This window comes from Strigops habroptila, chromosome 2 (assembly GCF_004027225.2).
Source record: "Strigops habroptila isolate Jane chromosome 2, bStrHab1.2.pri, whole genome shotgun sequence".
Classification (NCBI taxonomy): Eukaryota; Metazoa; Chordata; class Aves; order Psittaciformes; family Psittacidae; genus Strigops; species Strigops habroptila.
Window position 1 is genome coordinate 42,648,989 of NC_044278.2, and position 13,196 is coordinate 42,662,184.

The 13,196-nt window shown below is 42.7% G+C and overlaps 1 long non-coding RNA gene across 1 annotated transcript in view; it reads left to right on the plus strand.

Moving 5' to 3' along the window:
- The first annotated feature begins 10,521 nt into the window (after nt 1-10,521).
- LOC115604119 overlaps nt 10,522-13,196 on the plus strand; it is a 135,941-nt gene continuing 133,266 nt past the window's right edge. The window contains exon 1 of the long non-coding RNA XR_003990126.1: nt 10,522-10,679. This is a non-coding gene — a long non-coding RNA (uncharacterized LOC115604119). The remainder of the gene's footprint in view (nt 10,680-13,196) is intronic.

Here is a 13,196-nt window from a genome sequence, read left to right on the forward strand (position 1 = left end):
TTTTTGTCCCTGCTTAAAAGCTGCACCCCACGTACAAGCCCTGTGTAAACTCCGTGTGGCATGCTGACCATCTGGGAGTTGTTACAGCTGCACTTTTCAAGAACCAGTTACTGTTCCTACTTCAAGCAGTGATGAGCCCATGCTTAATTTCAGACTGATTCTGGAGAAATCGGCCCGTGAGCCTGCTATGCAAAGACAACAGTTCTCCATTGAAATAGGTCAGTTCTCCCGCATGATCAGCAGCCTGTTTAATTCCCAGACACTGAGCTAATTGGATTGTCCGATACAAGATACAACAATCTTTTGTATTCTTAGAAATAATTGTGGAATTACAACCTTCTCATAGATTTAGCAGTACTCTCCACCCTCTCTCTGTTAAAAGAATTCAATCCTATTTCAGAAGATAACCTTGAGAGAATGAGAAAGGTATATGCTTTGCCTCTATCTTAATAAAAGTCTGATATGAAAGTTTAATTAAGAGTGAGAAAATAACCAGGAATGAGCACAGGATTTAAAGCAAAATAGACCTTGTAAAAATAAAGTAAGAATCACAAATGTGATTCAAATAGTCCCCCTGAAGAGACAGAGCAGAGTTTCTCACTGAAGCTCAAGATAAGATTTGCCACAGCTTTTTCATTTTCCAGCTATGATGACATTTCTTATCCGTTCTTTTCTCTTCTTCTGTCTTGGCTTACCTGGCAAAAATAATTTTTTTCCAGTTTGTTTCTTCTTTGGATTTAGTACATTTTCTTTCTTTTCTTGTGATGCTGTGGTACTAAGGTTTTGCTGTTGGGTATTTTTTGTAAGAGTTTTAAACACCTTCCATTACCACTGGTCCATCTCATAGCCCTTCCATTGCATTAGAGTAAATAAAGAAGAAGCTGCGACATCTGCTGTGTTACCTTTATAAGTTCTGCTAGGGACACGAATATTTTCTGTAAACTGTCATACCAAAGCAAAAAGTGGAGGGAAGTAAAGAATGGAGGAACTTAAGTTGCCTGCTCTGACAATGTCTGTCTTTTGTGGTGACTTTGGAGTGTGCTTGTTTCTTTATGCTTGCATGTACAAAACGTCTCCCACCACAGTAAGTTTAACCGGACAAATTTCTGAAAAAGTAGTTTTCTAAGTATATTACACACAAGAGATTTCACTGCTCAGAAAGTGAAATCCAGCTATCTTGTTCATTCATAGATGCATTCTTCCTTTGAGCTTCTCAGGTTTTGGCAGTAGGGCTTACCGAAGGAGTCCTAGGAAGCAATTCTGTCTCACTTCATGCGGCAAGTGAGACATTGAAAACACACTGCTTTTCATGGAGATGGTCTTGAAGGTATACACGTGTAATATGTATGTGTAGACAACCATTAGTTCTTTTTTCCAGAGTTTTAGATTCAGGTTTATAAAATCTCATGTTGTTAGGATACATTTATACTTTAATTTGAGTCTAACAGCACTATAGTCACATCTTTGTACAGCACTGGAGATAATGAGAAGCTATTATTGGGATTCCTACATGGTGCTACAATAATGCAAATACATTGTTGGGATTCCTAGATAGAATATTGGGATTCCTCAATAGAAATAAATGCTAAAAGAAATGTTTTAAGTTTATCATCTTTGGCTGACAGACTAGTTTGAAAATGTGGTTGGCCACTGAAGGGGATGTTTTTCCCAAGCTAGATTTATGTATTTTAAGGGAGAAGTTTTAAAAGCCAGCGAAATATTCCCAGGATAATTCACACACAGCTGACTGAATAATTTATCATGAATAATGTATTTAAATGTTGCCTTTCTCTTCATAAGGAGATTAGGATATTCTCAGACACATTCATTATTCAAACTAATATTGGGTTTTCTCACGCCTCCCTCAAGGGCTCGATCCTGTCACTTTTACTCAAGTTCAGTAATGGTTTCTGTGGGGAATTGTGCTGATTTTAGTGGCAGTTCCTGCGCAGCATGGTATAGGAGAGAGCATCTGGATGCAAGTGAAAAGGTTATAAGCACTTGTGAATATTTGATGGTTGTACTTTGAAGCTCCTCCTGCATAGGATTGCTATGCAAATCTTAGGAGGTACTTTTGTTAGCTTTTGTAACTAACTATTGCACTCCCAATTTATTAAACATATAATTCAAATTTTGATTGCAGCTGAGAGGCAAGCTAACATCTTGCTATCCAAGAGCAGCGGAGCTTAGCTTTGAAGACTTTGCTGTTTACAGAATGCAAACACAAAAGATCAAGAGTGAAGGCTAGAAGAAATGTGCTCAAGTGTGCAGTCATTCAGAATTCCTTTTGTTACTGGCACTGTTTCTGGAGACTGCCCACAGGCATTTTTTCAGCATTAAGAAAGTGTAATAATTACTTGCTTCCCCACTCCCTGTGACTTCAGTTCCTTCCAGCACTTTTTTTTTTTTTTTTTACTATAGACCTGGCCTTCAGCTGGGCAGATGAAGCTTCCTTCTCAACTTCCAACAGCAGTGCCTAAAGGTAGAACTAAAAGTCTAGATTGGGGTACACTTCCACTGTGGTACACCCTCCGGGATGCTCTGCAGCCACTACCACCACCCCACTTCACAGAAAAAACTTCAGTCTGGTGGCTCTGCAGGCTGTTGTTTCACTCTCCTTGGCTGGGTGTGCTCCTGGGTTGCCTCCTGTTCCTCCCACCTAAGCTAAGGTTTGAAAACCCCTTTCAGCAACCATGTTTTGGTTGACAGTTTTGGTTGTTTGTTTTTTTTTTATAGCTAACTGTAATGGGATGAACTGAATATTTCATCTTTCCAAAAGAAAAGGATTACTGTTTCCTAAAATCCTACTGTGGCTTCCAGTGATTGGGTCAGAGAATCTCTCAACACTGTGCCAACATTTCTTATTCTTGACAGCAAGAGCTACCTCAGAAGGAAAGATTTTTGAACTAAATATATTCAGTATTTTTACATAAAAATGTAAGATGTTTTATGTAAGAAGATTACCCAATATTTTATACACCAACATTTTCTCTACGTGGGGAAAATGAGCTGTGTGAAATGTTCTGCCAATATGAAGTATAAAACCTGTGACAAAGCCTTTTGGAGCAAAGTGCCATGCTTCCAACATGAGCACTGCAGACTTCTGAATGATGGAGAAAGGGCACCTTATCCGTACCTCTATTTGTAACAGATATGTTTGCAGTGTCTGCAGTAGAAAGTGGTTGCCTTGTTCTACTGAAGTTCAAGCCAGCTTGGAGTTGGCAGGTTTAGAGTACTTTACACCTGGTCCAACACTTAATTTGATGGACAGAGTTGGAATAAGGCAGTTTAGTCTGTGACAGTAAAGCAAATACAAATAGTCTCCTGGCTCTCTGGTGGTGTTTACAAGAGCATTAAAATGATTTCCCTCTAATGATACACAGTTGTAATAATACACAGCTGTATACTGCAGCACTGTATCATGAGGGTAATGCTGCTGCCACTGTGGTTTGGATCTAGAGAGATCCAAAACGAAATGCCAGCAGAGGAACTGGACAATGTACAATACCAGGAATGACAATCTAGCAAAACAGAGCCAAAGTATTGCAGCTGCACTTTTACAAAGAAAGAAGATAAATGTGGGAAGTGTGCCTTCACATTGGCTTTGCCTGATGCTTTAGTTATGTGCTTGTTATTATTTACATGGTATAGATAGACCTGGTTTTAAATGCATCTCCTCTTTGCATGGTCTAAGGACTTTACTCCAAATCAGGTTCCTCATGTCTTGTGTGAATTTGTATAGTGCCTTCTGTATAAAAGACCTCATAATGCACATTTAGGTTCAGGAGGATATTACCGAGTACCTGCAGATTTACTAATTTAGGTTTGATACTGTAATCTATTTCTAAAGAGAGTTTGAAGCTTGCTTTTCTGTAATCACTACATTTTTCCTTAACTGAAAGGCAATAAAACAACATTCAGGAAGTACTTCTACATACATACATTTTGCGTAAATGCTGCCTCAGAAAGCAGAGAAATTTGTATTTACCCTTTGGGTTTCATCTCTGCTATAATGCAGGTTCTTGTGTGACAGCAGTGCCTTTTCTCCTTCCAAGCACCAGCACTTACCTGGTTCAGTGGGAACACAGAAGCCCCTGATTTCTTTTTGTTCAGGACAGAAGTCATGTTAACCTTTCAAATGCAGTCAATGTCAAATCAGTAAACTGCTGACTTGCCAAGCATCTGTCTTTTCTGCCTATTTATGCCATAGGTGTATGTTAAAGAGCACCGCAAACCACTTACGATTTGACCCATTCTGTGCAAATGAAGCAAGATCTGCAGAAAACACAAACCATAACTCCAGGTTGCAGATAGCTCTCAGTATTTTTAATGAATGATGAACAATAAACATTTTTTTAATCTTATTAATAATCTACATAATATATCAACAGAACTGGGCCCAGCAAATTCATAAATATCAGTAGCTGTTGTGATACTGGACTTGCTGTGAGCGCTTTATGAATTATAAATTAGTTTAAATTATTAGACACAGGTTTCAGTGGAGCTGCACTGGAAAGCCCTCCCTCTTTTCTAGTTTTTAGAAGCATGACAAGGCTATACTGATGCTGAAAACTGGTTATCAGCTGTAAAATTGGAATTAATGTGTGATTTGGAAGTTCAGATTTTGTGATGTTTCCTCTTGAGCCTGAATTTGCTGGTTTTCTTGTTTCAGATTTTTAGTGTACATGTAGGGGTTTAGTTTTCCCTGAAGACTGAATTTTTGAGAACCTCTGCAAACATGGTTGCTATGGAGGCTGTGGAGAAGAGGTATGAAGTGGGGGAGACATTTCAATTGCAGTTACTAGAACTTGTTCATGTACCTGATCGATTCGTTTCCCGAAACAGCTGATTTGATGATTGATGTCCCTATGAAAAACCAGCAAATCAAGGATTAAATTATCACATCCTTAAAAGTCATTATAAAGTTAAGGCATTCATAGGGCTTAGAAGATAAAAGTCAGATCGGACAGGAATTGAAGATTTCAGAATTTAGGATTCCCTTCGTATTTTCGTTCAGTGCTTTTGGGTTTGTAATGACTGAGCTGACGTAACTTTACTTAGGTTCATCACCAGGGGGAAAAATGCTAACAGGCATGATTAGTCACATAGCCAGTGGAGCTACACCAAATTTGGCAACTAAGCAAATAGGAAAAAAGTAAGGTTTTAACAGATCAAGTTCTCTTTATGCTAACCTAAAGCACGAAGAGATGTCTCTTGATGGGTGATATTGCTTATTTACCCCACTGCTTTTCTGTCAGGCAGACTCTCACGTGCCAGCAGTTGGTGGCTTCACCAGGCTTTTTGTGCTGTTCTAATCATTGTCCCCTGTGCACAAGAGGAGGCAGCCAACAACCCGTGATGACACCTGCTTTTTGGGGCCAGCAGCAGAAAGGAGAAATAACTCTGCCACAACTTGGATTTTGTTGTTTCAAAATCCCAACTTGCATTAGTAAAGTTTCCACTTGGAGAACAAAAAAAAGTCTGTTACTGCCTAGGAGTGTAATTTTGGGTTCTCTACTTTCTCATTGCTTGTAATTGCCAGGATTCAGAATGGTTCCCATGTTCCAGCTCCTCTATCTCATTCAGTTTGTTCCCAGGATTTACACTGCACTATGTTGCTGCAGCTTGTGCTCCCCTTGCTCTGTTCGTTCCGCACACACATTAACTGATCACCAGGATTAATGCGTTCCTGAAAGGTAAGGAGCAGAAGCCTGTCTCCTTGGAAGCAGGTGACAAACTCATAATAAATACATAAAATTCAACATAAATAGTTAGCGCCAACAGCAGATTGTGATAGCAATAAAGAAGGGTTTCCTTGATGCTTTGTAGAAATGGAAGCTCTATCTTCTGCCTTCACTGCCATCATTATGAAAGCCCTGTTAGTCTGTGCTCTGAGCATGATTATCATTTCTATAAACATAAAATATGCTGCTTTAACTCCAAGTCCTCTCCCCCAGTTTAGTGTCATTGAAAGTAATTGCAATTAAAATAAGAGGCTGTCCAGGCAGCCACTGCAAGTGCAGATTCAGATAACAATAGAGCATAAGTTCAACAGCTGGTATGACACAGGGAGGAATACCATTTCCAACAGCCTTTCTCCACATCAGTTGCTCTTCCCCTGGCACCTGACTGCTAATGAAAGCTACATCATATGTGGCCATCCAGGATGGAAAATGATTTTGAATAGGTCGTACAGGCCCTCATATCCTATGGGATTTGACAGAGGTGACTGATTTGAAACTGGCAGAGGCTCAGTGCAGCAGTATAACATGGTACATGAATTATTGCAATATGGATTAAGTGCTATATACAGCTATAAAATGGCTAACTGACTGTAATTATTGAGCTAGGAATAAAGTAACTGGAATGCTGTGTGCTAAGTTTCATCTCACTGTCTTAAATTATACATCCATATAGCACAGAAGCAAGCCCAACATAGTGGTAATATTTTCCAGTGGGCTATCCACCTCTGGGAACTTTCTGAACCTGATCATGGTAACGTCCATCTGTCTTCCGTGCTAGATAAAATAATTTTCTGATCCCAGGTAAGCTCCTGAGGGACTACTGGGAGCTTCAGACTTCTGTGAAGCAGAACACTTAGAAACTGTGAATGAAAGTTTTATGCTTGTAGACATTGCAGCTAGCCTTGCTCTTAGTTTGTATGTGTCAGACCCAGCGCTCAGCTTCCCCATGAGCACTTCTTGCCTTTTTAACAGCAGGGAATGAGCGCAATGCTGGTGTAACTAGCTGCTTTCCAGTTTCTGCTCTATGGCAAAGTGGAATCCTGCTGATGTGTGTCTGCAGGAGCAATTCTCTGTCCCCATGGAAGTCAGCTAGTGTGAGGAACATGACGGAGAGGAAGGGGCTTCACTAGAATAGTTTAGCTCTCCATGCCTGCTAACCCAACTTCTTAACATGATTAGAAACCAGATAGCCTCTACGACATGACCACTCCTAAGATAAAAGCAGCTCAGAGCCTGAAAGAGGCAAAGTGAAGATGAAATGACCTTTTCTTGGCTTTCCTACACTTTCACTTTCCCTGGGAACAGCTAATAATTGGCAGCAGTTTTAATTGCAGATTTGTCTTTTAATCTATTTACAAATTGCTTAGCAGCTCTACAGATAGTTTTGAATGAGGTGCTCTGTTATTTCACACCTGTGGTCAGGGACAGAACTTGTGGTAGAGGTTGCACTGAGTTACTGAACAGACTTTCCCTTTTGTCATCTTAGGGGTTTGCTCTGTGAACTGCTCTTTATAGATAGATAATTCATTTGAGAGAAGAGTCTGCAGGAGTTTACTCTTCTCTGATGGTCCAGTTCTATTGTTAAGTGGCCAAATAATTCTCACATCTGCCTCTGTTTATGTGAAGAATATATATTCAGACTAGTTTTACCATAACTCAGTCCTGACATTCGTCCTAACTATCTGATAGTTAGGTAAGTACCTTCAGGTAACTACCCCATTACTTGAAGGACCTGCCTTCATGGTAAGCAACAGAATATGATGGTCTGGCTGTGACTGTCTTCGGAGGATAAAGGTTAAGACAATGTCATAGTTGTAAAAGGGGAAATATAATCTCATCCTACCTTCTCTTTTTCCTTTGTTTGACATTTTTGATCCTGTTTTTTGTTGTTGTTTCCCACCTCTCCACCCCAAAACTGGTGCAATTGAAATAAGGAAACTTTGAGGCAGGAACACAAGCAGAAATTTGTCTTTACTAAGTGTCTTTACTAAAGCCACTGGTAGCATGAACAAAACACTGCAGGAGCAAACCTCCTGAGGTGGGCTGTAATAACTTTCTGTGGAGAGCAAGGAAGACTTGGTAACTAGCTGGTCCTTTCTTTGGTCCAGGAATAGTGCAATTTTGTGCTGTCCCTTCCCTTAGGCAGATGGCGATTAGGATGAGCCCCTCCTGCTTAGTTTCTTCACACTGTAACTGGGAAATATTTTCCATGTGCTTGTGCTGCTCTGGTTTCTAAAGCTATGGAAAGAAGGGCTGTATTGAATTGAGCCATTCAAATTTCATCTTGAAATTTAAAAATAGCACTGTGAAGATAAACCTGGAATAGCTCTTTCTACCGTGTACTTTGCTTAGCATTTCCGTTCACCCCGCAGCCCAGCCCATCACTCCCATGTGGCGTTACCATTGCTGTAGCATATGTTAGTTACTGGACCAATGCCAGTAGAACATAGCTTTTGCATATAACCCTTTAGATAAAATTCAGCATAGTTCCTTTGCTTTGACTTGGTAAATTGAATCCTTCTTGTAGGAGAAAGATGAAAGAGTGCATGAGATAAACGACTGAAATATCTAAATCTTGTGATGTTCTGCAGGTATCTTGATTAAAAATACTTCAGACTTGGTGCTTTTGTTGTATGTGCGCCAAAATGGCAGGTACAAATCTTTATCACTGGTAGATTTTAAAAGGTCACCTGTCATCTGAATGCCAGCCACAAAAAAATTAGTGTCTTAAAAAACTACCATTAATTCTCTTCGTCCCCCTTTTAATCTTCATTGTACTCCCAGCCTTATACCATGAGTTCATGCAAGGTGACAAACTGGGACTTAAAAAATGCACCATATCTCTGGCATTTCATGAACACCTCAAGTTTCATGAACTTTAGAACAGTCATAGTCAAAAAGTTTTAGAAAAAATATCTAAAGGTCCGTGTGTCCTTTGTATTTTTCAGAATTAAGCTATGTCAACACAATTTCACTGAACTACAAGAAAACTTCGAGCTCTTTTTTTTTTGCCTTCTTTTTTTTTTTCTTAATCCTGTGAAGAAACAACAACTGGTAGTAAATCTCAAGAAAGAAGACAGGCAGCCTTATGTTCTGGAAAGGTAATCATGACAACAGTATAAAAGCTCCCCTCTTTAGCACAATAACTCAAATGCTTGAAGAGGATGGGTTGCAACTGCCCCAAAACTCAGTGAAAGAAAGACTCTTTGCCTTCTCAGGGGTACTTGTTAAACTGAATAGTCATCTCTCATGCTGTATGTAAGACAATGGAAATAATTATGCAAAAAAGGGAAAGGAAAATTTCATAAGGGAAAATGAATTAAAAATGAATTTATCAGTGCACATGCAACACATAGCACGTGTCTTTCTCATTCATGAGAGAGCTTTAAGTCCTGCTGAAACAAGGGAAAGATATAAGAATCTGCCTTGCAGGTCAGTGTGCAGGTAGCCTGAAGATCTCATAGACTCTAAAAAATAGTACCTGTGGCATATCTTGACACGGAAAGCCTGGAGCAAGCACAGAGCACGTGTACTGAGTTCCCTTCAGCTGATGGCTTTGGTGTTTTATGACAGTTTTTAGTGCTGATGAGGCAAAACAACCTCAGAATGTGAAAAACCGTAGCAACTGCTGCAAGAGAATATCTGGAGACAAAGTGTTATCTTTATCTCTTCTAATTTTACTGCATTTTTTCCCCTCCAAGCTAACAATGGTTGTTCCTCTGTGAGCAGCTTTTGTGTTGGGAGAAGATTGGGCTGGAGTTTCAGCAGAGACTCGAGCTCAGTGATACGCAGGAGTGGGCACACATTAATTTTACTGTAAGACACTATTTTAGTTTACAGCCATAGTACTACAGGATTTAGGAAATAAAGCAGTCCCACGAGGATCCTGACAGAGACCCATCCTTTCTGCTGCAACCAAGAAAGCTTTATTCAAAGCCAGCCAGGGCTGGCACAAAATCTGCCCTAAGGTGAGCGGGTGCTGCCAAGCCCAGCTAGCCTCACAGTTACCTTAACCCAGAGCCTCTGTCCAATTCCTGTAATCGATCAGTTGTTAACTCCGAAGTAAACAGTTGTGTAGCTAAAAGGAGTAGAGGCAATTTTTGAGCTGCATTGTTATTTCTCCTGCAATCTTTCCCAGACACTGGCATGCCCTTATGCTATAGACAGGAGAACTGCAACTGAATTAGTCAATGCGATGCTACCGTTCTCCATTGTCTGAAAGCTTTTATTATCAAACAACGAAAATCACTACAGAACGCGAGGCGGTGTTACCCATTTGTCCCATTAAAACCTGCTCATGGTTTTTGCACCTGCTTGGCAGAGCCCTGCATAGCAAAGCCCGGATACAGCATTCTCTTTCGGCTCCCCGCGCAGCGTTGGCTGCAGGGGCTGGCAGTTTCTACTCAAGTCACAATTAATGTTTTTGAATCCGTCCCCAGCTTAATAAATGAGCGGAGTTCATTGTGCTCCAAACTGGGAGAAATATACCTAAAGACCCCACCCCCAGCCCCTCATACATAAAAATGCTTGTTAAATTCTCACCCCCCCGCCCCGTCTCCGGGACCCACAAGCACCGCAACCCGCCCCGGACCCGTCACCCCACTCCTCTCTGCCGCTGCCCCACCGCCACTCCCGCCTCGAGGCCCCGCCGCGGCTTTGGGAGAGGAGAGGAGCGGAGCGGCGCGGCTGCCGCCCGCCGCCCGCCGGGGAAGGCCGCGGCTGAGGAGACACCAGGGTTTCCCTGGCAACAGGTAGGCGCCCGCCGCGGCGGCCGGGAGTGCCGGGGTTTCCCCGCTACGCGCCCAGCCGCGCCGCCGGCGGCCCCGGGAGCGCCGCGCCGCGCCGCGCCCGCCGGGGACACCCGGGCCAGGCCCGCCGCCCCCTGCAGCAGAAGCTGGGGGCTAGGCAAGAAGCGGCTCCGCCCGCGGCCGGAAGGTAAGGGGGGGCCTGCCGCGGGCAGTGGAGGGGGCGCGGAGCACCTCTCGGGTATGGTAAAGGGGCTTACCCCGGCCCGAGGACTCGCGGTTAGTGTGCAGCTCCTCACCCAGAGAAGGGCCCCCAGGGCCGGAGTGGCAGGCTTCTTTCCTTACTGCCCCCCACCACCCTGCTTTGCCCGGTTGGGCTTCTCCCCTCCCAGCTTCCACCACCTCACTTGGATTCACCACCAGCCTCCTTGTGCCTGGCAGCTTTTTGCGGTGGTGATGAGTGCCCTCTGCCCCCCAGCAGCACCCAGCCACCCGTCCTGTGCGTGCCCTTGGAGCCTGCGGTGCTTTTGCATGGGCCGGGGCCCAGTGAGGCTGCGTCTCCCCTCTCATCTGCTTCAGCCAGCAAAGGCTTGCCTGCTTCCCTCTTTTTATTTCCTTCTTATTTACATTTATCCTTAGTGAAGGCTGGCGGGTCACCGGCCTCGCTGGTGCCTTTTCCCCTCATGGACAACATGGGAATGCTCAGCACCCTACCTGCCAGGGTGTCTGGTCCATGTGCTCCATCTCAGCACCCACCAGGCTTTCTGCCCGGTGTCCCAGGTGCATGTGTGTGGATGCCTGCTGCTGGGTAATCTCTGCTGCTTCTGCTGGGCACAGACGCATCAGGTTGGGCATGTTTTTGCTCTAATGAGGCTGTGTGGCTCCTGGACCCGAGCTGGCTCCTGCGTGGGCAGTGAGCTCATGTCTGTCTGCCCATAGACAGACATGCCCGCAGTCCAAAGCTCTGTTCTCTCGGCGGGTTGCGGGTCCCCTACCAGAGGGGATGCCTCGGTCACACCAGGGAAGCACGAGAGGAAACAGCCTCTCGGTGCCAGGCATCACCTCTGATATTCACTGCTGGGTGAGGTCAGACAGAGATGGGCAGTACTGTAAGGCTTGCCATTTTGTGGCCAAGTAACTCCTTTCCTAAGGCTTTGTTTTCTTTCCCTGAATCTCAAACGTAAAGCACGGGGAAGGGCAGAAGAGAACAATGCATCTCCTGGTACATATTCTTTTTAAAAAAACCTACAAAAACTAGAAACATCATAAAATCTTTAAGAAAAGTTGTTTAAAAAAATTATTCCCACCTAAAATTTGCCTGTTTCTTTTGTAACAGTAATGCTTCAGTCGTGCTTGCTGCTGAAATTAAATGTCATATAGTCTTCCCATAAACCTTATCAACAAAATGGGGCTGATTGGTGACCTCAGGCACTAATACAGCAGTTGCAAATAGGCCACAGCATCACAAACTGACCTTGAATGTCAATTAACAGGAGGCTTTATCCACGATTTTTTACTGCACACAAGATCTCTCCACTCTGCTGTGCCCCTGTATTTCCTTTGTGTTGTGCTTGCAGCAAAAGAAAAGGAGCACAAAGCTCCCTTTATTAAAACCAGAAGTTGTTTGTAATTCTGTGGCCAGTGTGATATGTCCTGATAATCTAAAAACCCAATTCAAAAAGGAAATACTGTGTTACCTTGCATTGTTCTCCCAAATAACTGAGAGGCAGATAACTTGATAAAAACATTTCTATCACACCCTCTGGTTAGTTATGCATAGTTGTTATGTTTCCAAAAATAGATGGTCCCTGAATGTGCCTGAAATCTGCAACATGGAGGTCAGTTCTATGTCATGTGTAGCCTTTTCTGCCACAGCCATTCATTCTTAAAGTTCTCACAGGCTTCTCCTCTGCCTATTTCTTTAATTCGCTTATAATTTTGCATCACTTTACAAAGTAGATGCATGCTTGTAATCAGAGAGAGACAAGCTGGTAATCAGAAAGTAGACAACAATAGTTGTTTGATGCCAGAAAAAGAAAATAAGTTCAGAGGTTTGAAATAAGGGAAATTATCACTTTTTATGGCTCTAGCAAAACTCCATGTCTAACTTTCTAAAGAAATGTATCTACTAAATAATGAATAATGAACCAATATCTCTTTAAACTCTCCACAGAATTGCTTCTTTGTCTTATTTTTCAATGACTTATACTGTTTTGGCTTTCCCAGTATTACTGATATTAAATAAGCTTGCTGACTGTGGGGGTGTCTTTGCAAAGAGAGTGTCCAGGAACTGCACAAAGCGCAGGAGAAGCATGCTGGGGCGGGAGCTGGGAGATCGAGGCCAATCCAGAAGGAACAGGATGCATTTCCTTGTACTTAGCCTCAGGCACAGACACTGCTTACTCCTTCCCTCAGTCAAAAAAAGAAACTTCAGAGGCTTAAACATACACTCGGACTGCTGCTAATGAGACTGTTCTGTCTCTTCATACATTTCAAAATCTACATGCCATATTTCAGTCTCAGGTCTTCTGGGCATTTGTGTCTAATTAGGCTGGAGGGCCTCCAGTTCAAGATTACCTGCTATGCTGCTTGGTGCCCAATTTCTTTATATGACTTTGGCAATAAAGCAGATTACCGTGGGTTTATGTGCAAGCAAATTAGGGACAGATGTAAGCATTCTTCTAAGCCCTATTCCTGCTTTCTTAGC